At 36.5% G+C, this 15,610-nt stretch overlaps 2 protein-coding genes across 2 annotated transcripts in view; one reads left to right on the top strand and one right to left on the bottom strand.

The window, feature by feature from the left end:
- Positions 1–784, bottom strand: part of LOC136030530 (small nuclear ribonucleoprotein G-like) — a 54,558-nt gene extending 53,774 nt beyond the window's left edge. Inside the window, exon 1 of the transcript XR_010618330.1 lies at positions 770–784. The gene's annotated coding sequence lies outside the window, so the exon portion shown is untranslated. The remainder of the gene's footprint in view (positions 1–769) is intronic.
- Positions 557–15,610, top strand: part of LOC136030527 (DNA repair protein RAD50-like) — a 227,783-nt gene continuing 212,729 nt past the window's right edge. The window contains exon 1 of the mRNA XM_065709563.1: positions 557–588. The gene's annotated coding sequence lies outside the window, so the exon portion shown is untranslated. The remainder of the gene's footprint in view (positions 589–15,610) is intronic.

Below are 15,610 nucleotides of genomic sequence, written 5' to 3'. Positions count from 1 at the left end.
TTTCTTGGCCCTTCAGCCAGGAAGTGCAATGGGGGGTTGGGGGCCAGCCATCCTGTGCTTTCGCACATCCTTCCTGTTTACCTTCCCCAGATTTCTCCAGGTACCCATTTAGAGCTGTGTCGACTCTGGCTAAGCTTACAAAGTCACGCCACTGACCCCCGTCCCAAACTGAAGAATTGGGTACACTGGGATTCGAACCCACGTCCTCTCCGACGAAGGATCCCGAATCCAGCGCACCAACCCACTCGGCCAGGACGGCTGCATAGGCAGTAACTTCGTTTCAGCTTTCATTTTTTGAATATTTTTTTTCATATGACTGAAATATATTTTGAAATTATTTAACTTATGAAATTATCCAATGAAAAACAATTTGCATACATAATAACAGTGCTTGAAATTTAATTACTATTCTAAAGTTTTAACATTAAGATAAAATAAACGGTACAAATATAAAAAAAAATTTCATCACAGTCTATATAATTTCGGTGTTTTGAGCGAACAATTAGACTTATTATAATTTATAGATAAATTTTTGAAATGCTGATTTATCTGAGGATCGTAACTGTGAATCGGATGTACAGCATACAGGTACTTGTTTGAATCCTATAAGTTTATCTCTTAATTTTTGGGTGTTATCCATTTAATTTTTTGGATAGGAGAGTTTCAGTAGGTTAATCTATTAAAATTTCTAAACTAGCCAGGGAAGTATTTTTCGACTAGAAAATCACCAACTATGTTTGAACTTCAATTATGCATGCCTGTTTTTTACCTTTAGCCTGTATCCAGTTCCTGACTGCCAATTAAATTCCACTTGGTTTGTCACTTGTTTCTTGTCAATATTACTGAGTGATCATAGTTCAGTTATTGTCAGAACTATATTCAAAATTTTGTATCTTATTTGGATAATTTACGTCACATTTTACCCTTGCATCGCTGATTATCACTACGTTGACAAAGGCAATCTAACTACACATAGCCAATTAGCTCACGCATCAAAACCGAACGACTACTTTGCTTCAAATCCGTTATTAGACGAGTTTTACGAAAGCTAGTTCGCTTTAAAGAATTTTTATTATCTGACCTTTTGCATTATTTAAAAAATGGTTATCTCAAAACTTGTATCGGATAGGTTTGGGAAAGAAGGGTGGGGGAGGGGGACTAGTTGCCCCCGATCTCCTTTGACTCTTAAAAAGGGAACTAGAACTTACAGTTTTCATTCAAATGAGCCTTCTCGGAAGTTTATTCGAGCATCCCTTCCATAAGAACCATATAGGGTTCTCAGTTCGGTTTTTAGTTAATTTGTTGTTTTTTTTTGTTATGTAAATTTCCTATGGCCCATGGGCTTTTTCTGGAAAAAATTATTATTATTATTATTATTACTATTATTATTATTATTATTATTATTATTATTATTATTATTATTATTATTATTATTATTATTATTATTATTATTATATGCCCCCAGAGCATAAATCATAACGCCTGCACCCGGGCCCTGGGGGTTGCGTCGACATTGGAGTTTTTCTTACCTGACCTTTGAACAATTAAAAAAAATGGCTATCTCAAAATTTGTATCGGACGGGCTCGGGGAAAAGGACTTGGGGGGGGGGGGGCTATTTCCAATAAATTGAGCCCTCCAAAGTTTATACGAGCATTTTCCCATAAGAACCCTATAAGCCCCTAGGGTATAAATTGCAACGCTTGTCCTCGGGCCCTGGGGGCTTTTGTCGACACCGGAGTTCTTTTTATCTGACCTTTGAACTATTTTGAACAAAATGGCTAATCAAAATTTTTACCGGGTGTATTTGGGGAAAGAGGGAGGGGGCTATTTGCCCTCCGATATCTTTTCACTCTTAAAAACTGAACTAGAACTTTCAATTTCCAATCAAATGAGCGCTCGAGCATGAACTGGAACTAAAAAGTGAAAAGTGAAATGAAAAGTGAACTAGAATCTTCAAGTTCCAATCAAATGAACCCTCTCCGAAGTTTATACGAGCATCCCTTCCATAAGAACCATACACATTCCCGGAGCTTAACTTACGACGCGTGCCCCCGGGCCCTGGGGGGTCGTCGACTCATGAGTTTTTCTTATCTGAACTTCGAACTATTTTTAACAAAATGGCTATCTCAAAATTTTATCGGATTTATTTGGAAGAAAAAGGACGTGGGGAGGAGGGCTAGTTGCCCCACTCCCCATAGAGGGAAACCAGTCCTTCCCCTCTCCCCTTTTCCCCAAATACATCCGGTAAAATCAAAAATTGAACTAGAACTTTCAATTTCCAATCAAATGAGCCCTCTCCAAAGTTTATACGAGCATCCCTTCCATAAGAACTATACATGTCCCCAGAGCATAGCTTACAATGCCTGCTCCAGGCCCCGGGGGGCTGCGTCGACTCAGGAGTTTTTCTTATCTAAACTTTGAACTATTTTTAACAAAATGGCTATCTCAAAATTTTTATCGGTTTTATTTGGAGAAGAAAGGGCGTGAAGAGCTAGTTGCTCTCTGATCTCGTTTGACTCTTAAAAAAGTGAACTAGAACTTTCACTTTACAAACGAATGAGTCCTCTCTGAAGTTTATGCGAACATCCCTTCAATAGGAATCATATTTGCCTCCAGGGGATATCTTACAACACCTGCCCCTGGGCCCTGGGGTGGGGGTGTCGACCCTGGCATTTTCATCAAATAAGTTTTGAACTACTTTTAACAAAATGGCAATCTAAAATTCTTTATCGAATGTGTTGGAGGAAAAAAGGCATGTTGGGGGGGGGCTAGTTACCCTTTGATCACTTTCGGCTGTTAAAAAGGGCACTAAAACTCTCGATTTCCCATAAATGAGCCCCTTTGAAGTTCATACGACACCCCTTCAATATGAAGCGCCTCTGAAAAAAATAATAATAATAAAACATTGGAGCCGTATGGCCTTTAATATGAGAGAAAAAAAAAGTTTTTTAAATGAAAGTAAGGAGCAACATTAAAACTTAAATCGAACAGAAATTACTCCGTATATGAAAGGGGCTTTTCCTCCTCAACGTCCCACTCTTTACGCTAAAGTTTGACTCTTTCTCTTAACTCTATTTTTAAAACAGTAAGAAACTTTAGCGTAAAGAGCGGGGCGTTGAAGAGTAAAAGCCCCTTTCATATACGGAGTAATTTCTGTTCATTTTAAGTTTTAATGTTGCTCCTTACTTTCATTTAAAAAACTTGTTTTTTTTCATTTAATTTCTGGACGTTTTTGAATTAATGCATGTTTTGATCTTGGCTCTCCGCACATAAATAATTAAAACGAAATTTGCATATTAATTAATTGCAATTAATCGGAAGATTTTGAGAAAAAAGAAGCGACGGAGGAGGCCCAGTTGCCCTCCAAGTTTTTGATTACTTAAAGAAGCAACCAGAACTTTTAATTTTTTGCAAACATTTTCATTGGTAAAAAATATATGTAACTTACGAATTAACTTACGTAACGAACTTCTATATTCGTATGTTTTTAATGCATATATTTGGGGGTTCAACCCTCGTCGATACCTCGCTATTTACACTAAAGCTTAGATTTTGTCCCAATTCTTTAAGAATGACCGCTGAATCACAAAGGCCGTAGAATAAATAGTTGATATTACTAAAAATACTTTAGAGTAAAGAGTGAGGTATAACGAGGAGGTAAACCCCTCATATGCGTATTAATTTTTGTTCGTTTTGTTTTAATGCTGCTCCTTACTTTCAGTAGAAAAAACTTTTCAGATTTATTTTTTCATTGTTTTTTCAAATAATGCTAGAAAATCCTGCGCCCCCTTCATTGAAATTCTCTTCCCCCATGAGAAGTTTCTTCTTAGATATATTCTCCCACGTAACCCCCCTCAACTCTCCCCCTAAACAAAAAAATCCACCTGAAAACATCTGTACACCTCCCAGTAACCATTACTATATGTAAACACAGGTCAAAGTTTGTAACTTGCAGCCCCTCCCAAGGGGACTGCGGGGGAGTAAGTCATCCCCAAAGACATAGTTAATAGGTTGTTTGACTATGGTGAATAAAATGGCTATCTCAAAATTTTTATCGGTTTTATTTGGAGAAGAAAGGGCGTGAAGAGCTAGTTGCTCTCTGATCTCGTTTGACTCTTAAAAAAGTGAACTAGAACTTTCACTTTACAAACGAATGAGTCCTCTCTAAAGTTTATGCGAACATCCCTTCAATAGGAATCATAATTGCCTCCAGGGGATATCTTACAACACCTGCCCCTGGTCCCTGGGGGGGGGGGGGGTGTCGACCTTGGCATTTTCATCAAATAAGTTTTGAACTACTTTTAACAAAATGGCAATCTAAAATTCTTTATCAAATGTGTTGGAGGAAAAAAGGCATGTGGGGGGGGGGGGTATAGTTACCCTTCGATCACTTTCGGCTGTTTAAAAGGGCACTAAAACTCTCGATTTCCCATCAAATGAGCCCCATTGAAGTTCAAACGACACCCCTTCCATGTGAAGCGCCTCTGAAAAAAAATAATAATAATAAAACATTGGTTCCGTATGGCCTTTAATATGATAGAAAAAAAAGGTTTTTTAAATGAAGGTAAGGAGCAACATTAAAACTTAAATCGAACAGAAATTACTCCGTATATGAAAGGGGCTTTTCCTCCTCAACGTCCCACTCTTTACGCTAAAGTTTGACTCTTTCTCTTAACTCTATTGTTAAAACAGTAAGAAACTTTAGCGTAAAGAGGGGGGCGTTGAGGAGTAAAAGCCCCTTTCATATACGGAGTAATTTCTGTTCATTTTAAGTTTTAATGTTGCTCCTTACTTTCATTTAAAAAAACTTGTTTTTTTTATTTAATTTCTGGACGTTTTTGAATTAATGCATGTTTTGATCTTGGCTCTCCACACATAAATAATTAAAACGAAATTTGCATATTAATTAACTGCAATTAATCGGAAGATTTTGAGAAAAAAGAAGTGACGGAGGAGGCCTAGTTGCCCTCCAAGTTTTTGATTACTTAAAGAAGCAACCAGAACTTTTAATTTTTTGCAAACGTTTTCATTGGTAAAAAATACATGTAACTTACGAATTAACTTACGTAACGAACTTCTATATTCGTATGTTTTTAATGCGTATATGCGGGGGTTCAACCCTTGTCGATACCTCGCTATTTACACTAAAGCTTAGATTTTGTCCCAATTCCTTAAGAATGACCGCTGAATCGCAAAGGCCGTAGAATAAATAGTTGTAATTACTAAAAATACTTTAGCGTAAAGAGTGAGGTATAACGGGGAGGTAAACCCCTCATATGCGTATTAATTTTTGTTCGTTTTGTTTTAATGCTGCTCCTTACTTTCAGTAGAAAAACTTTTCATATTTATTTTTTCATTGTTTTTTCAAATAATGCTAGAAAATCCTGCGCCCCCTTCATTGAAATTCTCTTCCCCCATGAGAAGTTTCTTCTTAGAAATATTCTCCCACGTAACCCCCTTCAACTCTCCCCCTAAACAAAAAAAATCCCCCTGAAAACGTCTGTAGACTTCCCAGTAACCATTACTATATGTAAACACAGGTCAAAGTTTGTAACTTGCAGCCCCTCCCAAGGGGACTGCGGGGGAGTAAGTCATCCTCAAAGACATAGTTAATAGGTTGTTTGACTATGGTGAATAAAATGGCCATCTCAGAATTTTGATCCGGTGACTTTGGGGTAAAAATTAGCGTGGGAGGGGGCCTAGGTGCCCTCCAATTTTTTGGTCACTTAAAAGGGCACTAGAACTTTTAATTTCCGTTAGAATGAGTCCTCTCGCAACATCCTAGGACCACTCAATCGATACGATCACTCCTAAGAAAAAAAAAACAACAAAAAAAACTAAAATCCGTGATCTGTCTTCTGACAAAAAATGTGAAATTCCACATTTTTGTAGATAGGAGCTTGCAACTTCTACAATGAGGTTCTCTGATACGCTGAATCTGATGGTGTGATTTTTGTTAAGATTGTATGACTTTTAGGGGGTGTTTACTCCTATTTTCTAAAATAAGGCAAAAATTTTCTCAGGCTCCTAACTTTTGATGGAAATAACTGATCTTAATGAAACTTATATATTCAAAATCAGCATTTAAATGCAATTCTTTTGATGTAACTATTGGTATCAAAATTCCATTTTTTAGAGTTTTGGTTACTATTGAGCCGGGTCGCTCCTTACTACAGTTCGTTACCCCAAACTGTTTGATAACATATCAAGTACCCGAATGATATGTGACTTGGCAAGAACAACATCTCTAACCACGCACCAATGCGTTGATTATGCAGGAACCGGAACAAAATGAACAATAGGGTGGATCTTTCGATTCCTTGTTCTCGAGGACATTTTGCCATGAAGTATTACAACTCATATGTACCTGTGTATAAGATTTAAGCCGGTTTAATGGTGCAGATGAATTGTGTCTGTATTTCTCAGTCTTTTTCCGACATAATGGCAAATAAAAACACATGCAAAATATATCCTTGCCCTAAAGATCTAGTGGCACAGTGGAAAAGAAGGGGCCAGCTTATCCCTCCCCATGAAAAGACCCAAACCATATCTCCGCTGTTACGCAGAGATATATTCTATTCATACCTCTGTTCGTGTCTGACACTCGGAAACTTTTCAGATAATTGCCAAAAACCGTCCGCTAGTATTTCAAACAGGTTGTGGTAACGAACTGAGTAAGGAGCGACCAGGCTCAATAGTAGCCTAACCGAAACTCTAAAAAATGGAATTTTGATACCAATATTCACATCAAAAGAATCATATTTTTATGCTGATTTTAATATATAAATTTCATCAAGTTTATCTTAACAATCAAAAGTGACGACCCTGAGAAAATTTGCCGTATTTTAGAAAATAGGGCGAAACACCCTCTAAATGTCATAGAATCTTACTGGAAATCATACCATCATATTCAGCGTATCAGAGAACCTTACTGTAGAAGTTTCAAGCTCCTATCTACACAATTACGGAATTTTGTATTTTTTTTTGCCAAAAGACAGATCAATGATGCGTGTTCTGTTAATTTATTGCTAATTTATTTGCTATTTTTTTGCCTGGTGCGATCGTGTCGACCCAGTGACCCTAAAATGTCCTGACAGAGTTCGTTCTAACGGAAACTAAAAGTTTCTAGGGTACTTTTTAACTTACCAAAAAAATTGGAGGGCACCTAGGCCCTCTCCCACTTTTTGTTTCAAAAAATAGAGATGTGAGAAAGAGTCAAACTTTAGCGTAAAGAGCGATGCATTGAGGAGGGAACAAACCCTTTCATATACGAATAATTTCTGTTCGTTTTAAGTTTTAATGTCGCTCCTTACTTTCAGTTGAAAAAACTTGTTTGTTTTTTCATTGAATTCTCAAAAGGACGATCAGCTAGAGAATATAAATCAGGAGAATCCAAGTGTAAGTGGCCATATAATGCCCCATTGATATTCCCTTTGATAACACCTTAGCAGGCGGTTTTCGGTCATTGTTTGAGAAGTTTGATCAAACATTTCGTTGTAACGAACTGCATGTAAGGAGTGAGCCGGCTCAATAGTAACTGAAATCTCTAAACCGGAATTTCGATAACAATAGATACGTCAAAAGAATTTGCTTTTAATGCAGATTCCAAAGCTATAAATTTATTAAGTTTAATGTTACCTATCTAAAGCTACGAAGCTGAGAAAATTTGCATGATTTTTGAAAAAGGAGCAAAACGTCCCCAAACGTTCAAGCGATATCAATGAAAGTCCCACCATTAGATTCAGCATGTCAGAAAATTCTCTCACTGAGGTTTCAAGCTTCTATCAACAAAAATTCGGAATTTTGTGATTTCTGTATGAAGAAAGATCATGGATGCATGTTTATTTTCTCAGGGATGACTGTATCAAGCCAATAGTCCTAGAAGATCGAGAGAGGGCTCATTCAGACAGAAATAAAAAGATCGAGTGCCTTTTGTGAGTGACCGAAAAGACTGGGGGGCAACGAGTTCCCCTCCCTCGCCCGCTTTTGTCCAAAAAATATCTGATGAAAATTTTAAGGTAGCCACTTGCTTCAGTATAGTTGAAATGATAAAAATTTTGCCTTTGGGGATTATATGCCTCATAGTCCCTAGGGAATGGACTGTAAATCACGTAGTTTACCCATTGGTCACAAAGATTATTTGTTTTTGGGAGATATACGAGCATTTTTTCCGGATGAGGAGAATTTTCTTGGAAGATTTTCCGTGGGGAGAATTTTCGGTGCAGAGGAAATTTACGGGGGGGGGGTCCGGGAAGAAAGCAACTGGCATAATTTGGAAAACGGTCAGAACATTAAATAAACAAAATCAAAGTAATATTAAAACTTGAAACGAATAGAAATTATTTGTGGGTATGAGGGTGGCTGCCTTTCCCTCAACCCTCTGTCGTTATGCTAAACTTCGACTTTTTACAGTTTCATTATTTTTATTCGTAACATAAGTCCACAAACACTTTTAAATTTAAAAATCTTATTCTTATTACACACATGGAAAACAATTTTCAGTGGATATTTTTCGAGGGGGGGGGGGGTTCCGCGGGGGTTTGAAGCGGTATATACTCAAAATATGTTAATTATGTAAATGCAAGATGAATGACAACTTGATTCAATCTTGGATTATTGTAGAAAGTATAACGTTTGAAAAAATCGATGGTCGCTTTTATCGGTTCAGTGCATTATCTTGGTTTTCGATTTATGGACTGATTCCCACGATGAATAGCAATTATGAGGGAGGGAATTTTCCGGGGGGGGGGGGTAATGGTCCTTGGGGGATTCTTACAAAATCTTAATTTAAAAATATAATCGTTCTTAATACGCAAGGGGGGGGGGTGGGCAATAATTTTCCTCGAAAGTTCTTAAGCAAGAACATCAGCTGCCTTGATGTTTTCAATGAAGTAACTTATATAGCTTCTTTTCCATACTTGGATCAGTTGCGACATTTGTGCTTATTAATATTGGTGGGGGTTTTATTTGTTTTTAGTTTAGTGTTTTTTTTTATCTTTGTCTCTCCTGTGCTGAGGACGCCTAGTTTGTATACAGGCAAAATATCCGCGTTGTTTTAGCCTTTCATCTTTTCTGTCTACTGTCCGCAGTCTCGGTTGTTCTCTTTTCATTGAGGTTTACCTCTCTTTATTGATAATTATCCTTGGGGGAGTTTCATGAGGGATAATTTTCCTTGAACTCTCTTTGTCTCGAGATTGCAGAAACGCACGGAGGGTAAGCAAGTTGTCCTATAAAATCCAAATATCGTATACAAACGTCATATATAAATAAATATGCCACCTCTCTGGCAAGAATACAGAAGTGGTTTAGGGGGGACAAAGAGGGCAATTGCCCTGGGCGTAGAAATTTTAGGCAAATTTCCAAATAAAAAATCTAACCGTTAAAGTCATTTTGTAATTTTATTTTTATCAAGGTAAAATAGAAGACGCAGTTAATAAATGAAAATAATAAGTAAATTATAATTGATTAATAAGATAAGTTAAAATGTAAAAATATTAATAACTAAGATAATAGATAATAAATAATCAATTTGAACAATAAATCAAAACATAACTTATTAATTGAATCTTAATAAATTGGAGATAATTTTGTTAATAAATAAAAACTTTGTTAAAAATTAGCCTGAAAATTATATGAGGGACAGGGGCTAATTAAAATCTAAACCCGGGTGCGAGAGAGGTCAGAACCGCTACTGCAAGAATACTTAATTTTTTCCCTTTTCTACTCCCCTCCGTAAGATTTTTGGAAAGTGCCATTATTGCTTTACGACGAAGTCGCTCACCATACTGCTTCATTTGATACTTTATTCGCTTCAACTTAATTTGTTTTATTGTCCAATTTGCTCTAATTTTCTTTATGTCGATTTTTGTAATTTTCGTAGTTTTATTCTTATTAAAATAAAATAAAGGACGCAGTTAATAAATGAAAATAATAAGTAAATTATTATTGATCAATAAAATAAGTTAAAAATTAAAAATATTAATAATTAAGATAATAAATAATAAACAAACAATTGAATAATAAATCAAGAAATAGCTTATTAATTGAATAAATAAATTGAAGATAATTTTGTTAATAAATAAAAGATTTGTTAAAGCTTAGTCTGAAAATTATGTGAGGGACTGGGGCTAATCAAAACCCGGTGCAAGAGAGGCCAGAACCGCTACTGCAAGAATACCTAATTTTTTGCCTTTTCTACTCCCCTCCGCAAGACTTTTGGAAAGTGCGATTATTGTTTTACGACGAAGTCGCTCACCATGCCGCTTCATTTGATGCTTTATTTGCTTAAACTTAATTTATTTTATTGTCCATTTTGCCCAAATTTTATTTATGTAGGCTCTACCACGAAGAATACTCTGCAGTTTTGCTAGACAAATTGTCTTTTGCTATGGTTAATTTAGTTTTATTCTAAACATGTATCTATTATATGTTTCCACATTGTATAAGGTTATGGTTGTATTTTTACTGGAGTTGAATGCAATTCAATGCAAAACAAAAAAATTAAATAATATCAAGGACAAGACATTTTGCACATTTTGCCGAGGGGTTACGCGCTAGGATACTGCATGAATTTTTGGAAACAAAATCGAAGGGACTGGCGTAAAACCAGGAAGTACAGGGGCGTCAATTTGGTAAAATTTAGGGGGGGAGCAAACTGCATTTTTCAAAATATAAAGGGGGTAATTTTGTTAATCTTGTTTAGATTTTTTTCTATGGAAATACCAAAAAGATTGTTTTTTTTTAATCTGGGGAAAAAACTACAATCATCCCCTATATTGTCCCTGTCTCCCCATCGACGTGCCTTAAGTTGTAGAATAAGATGTTAGGTTAGAAATGCTATAGGCAAGTTTTGTCATAAGGCTGGAGGCAGTGGTGTCAATTAAAGATTTTTTTTTGTCCCCTTAGATTTCTAAAAACATCGCCTTTGGGGTAATTTCATTAAAAATGTATTGTTTTAATATCTTCGTTGAAAAAAATAGGAAGAAAATGTCAAATTTGCTGCAGATAGATAATGGAAAATACATTTTTCAGCGGTTGAATTTTAATGGAGTTTAATTTAATTCATTGCTTTACAAAAAACAAACTACATCAAGGGTGAGACTTTTTATACATTTGCCGGGGGACTATTCGCTAGAATACAGGCATGAAGTTTTGGATACATAATCAAAGGGACTGATGCAGAACTAAGTAAAATGGAATCTTAAACTTTCGAAAATGTAGTCTAGGTGACTGTTTCTTTTTGTTCTTCAACTTTTTCAGTGAAAATACTAAAAAAGTGTTTTTTCAATAGAAATAAAAAAAGATTTTTTTTTGTATAAGGGGTAAAAAGATAACCCGCCCCCTAGTTTACCCCTACCCTCTTCAATTAACACCCCTGAAGTTGTAGAATCCGATCTCAGGGTTTAGGTACTAGAGAAAAGCTTTACATGCCTAGAGGCTATAATCGTATGTACAGACAGGGGGCAGCGTCTTTGCTTGAAGTCTGCAGGTAGCTTCTGGCGAGTGAAACTACTCATAACAAGCTTGAGATGATACCCTTGAACCCAAAGGAAGGGGTGCAATGCATGATTTGATCTTCCTGGAGGATGGAAAGGTCAAGTTAGGACAAACAAAATTCCTCGCAACTTGGGAAGAAAAACCCTTTATAGGGTAGAAAAATGCACTTACGGATTTTTTTCTTTTTTGGGGAAGGGGGGAGGAGTAAAATACAAAATATTGTATAGTCTTAATGAGAAGTACGTAAATTTGTGAAATTTAGGATTTGGGGGATGAGGCCTTCCCCCAGCGAATGTGTCTGGCTTAAAGGGGGTCTCCTAACTGTAAGTAAGTACTTTTGGCTCAAATATCCTTACTTGTATTACTCTAATGATTTATAAATGAATTTTTCTGTAAAAAGTTAGGAAAGGAAGGTGTTTCCTAGTCAAGTCTTGGACCGATTTGTAGGCTACTCCCTGTATGCTGTATTACTTACATGCGTCGATATTTTTCAGAAAATCCGAAAGTTTGAAAATCTTAATGATTAATTACGGTAAGTTAAATAGTTAAAGGTGTGATGAAAAGTGTGTTTTATTTCTATTAGTGTATTTTGTGACATTTTTTTTTTGCAAGCCAATCGTATTGTTCCTTAAGCGCCAGGCAGAAAAGAAAGCCAAATAACTCCGCCTTTTCTGAACCTGATCTTTCCTACGCTTTTTTGTGAAATTTTAAGTCAACAAAAAGAACGAAATGTTGGCTTTCACCTGATCGGTCCTTCTATGTGAAATTTTAAGCCAACAAAAAGAACGAAATGCTAGCTTTCACCTGATTGGAACTTCTATGTGAAATTTTCAGCCAATATAAAGGGTAATAACTTTCTTTACCCATTGTTGTACTTACCTTGTTGTTACCATTTAAAGTTCTAATCCAGTAAAAGTAACGCAAAGTCTAATTGTTTGCTATATGTGAAATTTTAGTCTACTAAAAAGAACGAAAATTTGTTGTGTCACAACACTGTTACAAATAAGTTCTTTCTTTCTCTGTAGGATTTGTCTCTGAACAGAGGAGATTCATGACATAAGAAAAAATGGTTATATAGACTTCTGCATTAACATCTTTTTTTTCAGCTGTCTGGTAGATAGTCCTTTAATTCCACATGTAACCAGGTCATGTACAAAATGTTTTTGCATTATCTTCTTATAAATGTTTGACCTGGAATCAGCCAAATGCGTAGATTAACTTCAGGAAAAAAGCAAAATTAAAAATAAAGAGTCGACAAAACTTTCAAAATGCTCAAAATTGAGAAGGTGAAATAGACAAAAATTAAAACTTGTTTTCCTAACAAATAATTTTTCAACTCGGCCTACGACGAATTTATACATCTACGACATCCTAACAATTTATGGTTTTAGTCCGTAAAAAAAGAGCAAATTGTGTAGAAAAAAGCTTGCCTAAAATCTGTAACAACCAGTATGATTAACAAGAGCTAAGAGCTCATATGGCACTTGTGACGAGGCGAGAAGAGCTAAGAGCCAAGAGATCATATGGTATGAGCTCTAACAAAATTCTATGAATCAATAGATTGATTTAAAAAGGAAAATAAGAGGCTTAATTCCGGTCAGGATTTAAAATAAGAGCTCTGAGTCACGATATCCTTCTAGATATCAAAATTCATGAAGATCCGATCACCCACTCGTAAGTCATAAATACCTAATTTTTTCTAATTTTTCCTCTCCCTTTTGCCCCGCAGATGGTCGAATCTGGGAAAACGACTTTATCAAGTCAAATTGTGCAGCTCCCTGACACGCCTACCAATTTTCATCGCCCTAGCACGTCCAGAAGCACCGAACTCGCCAAATCACTGAACCCCTCCCCCCAACTCCCCCAAGGAGAGTGAATCCAGTACGATTCTGTCAATCACGCATCAAGGACATTTGTTTTTTTTATCCACCAAGCTTCATCCCGATTCCTCCACTCCAAGTGTTTTTCCAAGATTTCCCCCTCCAACTCCCCCCAATGTCAAAAGATCTGGTCGGGATTTGAAATAAGAGCTCTGAGACATGAATTCCTTCTAAAAAATCAAATTTCATTACGATCCGATCATCTATTCGTAAGATAAAAATACCCAAATTTTCATGTTTTCCAAGAATTCCGGTTTCCCCCTCCAACTCCCCCGAATGTCACAGGATCTGGTCGGAATTTGAAATTAGAACTTTAAACCACAAGATCCTTCTAAATATCAAATTTCATTAAGATCTGGTAACCCTTTCGTAAGTTACAAATACCTCAATTTTCAAAATTACCCCCCCCCCCCAATTCCAGCAAAGATAGCAGATCCGGTCCAGTTATGTCAGTCACGTATCTTGGACAGGTTTCTATTCTTCCCATCCAGTTTCATCCTGATCTCACCGCTATAAGTATTTTCTAAGATTTCCGCCCCCCCCCCAACTGCCCCCTCCAATTACGCTTGATCTGGTTGAGATTTAAAACAAGATATCTGAGTTACGAGGTCCTTCTAAATATGAAGTTTCATGAAGATCCGATCACTCCTTCGTAAGTTAAAAATACGTCATTTTTTCTTATTTTTCAGAATTACCCCCCCTCCCCATTGAGCGGATCCGTTCCAATTATGTAAATCACGTATGCAAGACTTCTGCTTATTTTTCCAACCAAGTTTCATCCCAATCCCTCCAATCTAAGCATTTTCCATCATTTTAGGTTTCCCCACCCCAAACTTCCCCCAATGTCACTAGATCCGATCAGGATTTAAAATAAGAGCTTTGAGACACGATATCCTTCTAAATATCAAATTTCATGGAGATCCATTCACCCGTTCGTAAGTTAAAAATACCTCATTTTTTCTAATTTTTCAGATTTAACTCTCCCCCCCCCGACCACCCCAAAGAGAGCGGATCTGTTCTGGTTATGTCAATCATGTATCTAGGACTCGTGTTTTTTTCCCACCAAGTTTACAATTAAGAAAGCCTCCCGAAACTTTTGTTTCGGCTCTAGCTGAACACACATTCTTTTATCCTGAACATTTTATACAATTTGATGAGGCTACAGTTATTTCTAATGATAGAGGTTTTTCTCAGTGGGCGAGGGAGGCTATAGAAATTAAAAAACATATATTTGCTAATATTTCAATAAATAGAGACACAGGGAATTTAAATATTGACTCAATTTATGATATTCTTTTAAAAAATGAACCAATAGTCGATGGGGGAATTAAAATTTTACACAATCACCAGGGGACAAGATTACCCACTAGACCAAAAAGAGTTGCTTCAATGTTAGCTTACAAGAGGATTATTTCGCAACAGAATAATTAACGAAGTATCAATTTTCATAAATTTTTCCTCAGTTGCTCTTTGATTCTCATTGAAGTAACTCGCATAGCTGCTTTTCCCTACGTGGATAAGTAGCGACAATTGTAGTTATTATATTTGGTGGTGGTTTTTTATTTGTTTTTAGATTAGTTTTCTTTTAATTTTCTATCTTGTGCTGAAGACGCCTTGTTTTATACAGGCGAAATATCCGCGTTGTTTTAGTCTTTTAATTCTACTGGCCGTCGTCTCGTTTGAAGTTTTCTTTTTGTAGAGTTTTATCTCTCTTGATTGTTTACCACCAAGTTTCATCCCGGTCCCTCCACTCTAAGTGTTTTCCAAGTTTTAGGTTTTCCCCTCCCAACTCCCCCCCAATGTCACCAGATCCGGTAGGGTTTAAAATAAGAGCTTCCCGTTCGGATAAGAGCTCACCCGTTCGTAAGTTAAAAATACCTCATTTTTTTAATTTTTCAGAAATACCCCTCCCCCCCAACTACCCCAAAGAGAGTGGATCCGTTCCGTTTATGTCAATCATCTATCTAGGACTTTTGTTTATTTTTTCCACCATGTTTCATCCCGATCCCTCCACTCTAGGTGTTTACCAAGTTTTAGGTTTCCCCCTCCCAACTCCCCGCCCCCGTCACCAGATCCGGTCGGGATTTAAAATAAGAGCTCTAAGACACGATATCCTTCGAAACATCAAATTTCATTGAGATCCGATCATCCGTTCGTAAGTTGAAAATACCTCATTTTTTCTAATTTTTAAGAATTACTCCCCCCCAACTACCCCAAAGAGAGCGAATCAGTT

This window comes from Artemia franciscana, chromosome 8 (genome assembly GCF_032884065.1).
Source record: "Artemia franciscana chromosome 8, ASM3288406v1, whole genome shotgun sequence".
In the NCBI taxonomy this organism is placed as follows: Eukaryota; Metazoa; Arthropoda; class Branchiopoda; order Anostraca; family Artemiidae; genus Artemia; species Artemia franciscana.
This window is presented reverse-complemented; position numbering and strand designations above follow the sequence as displayed.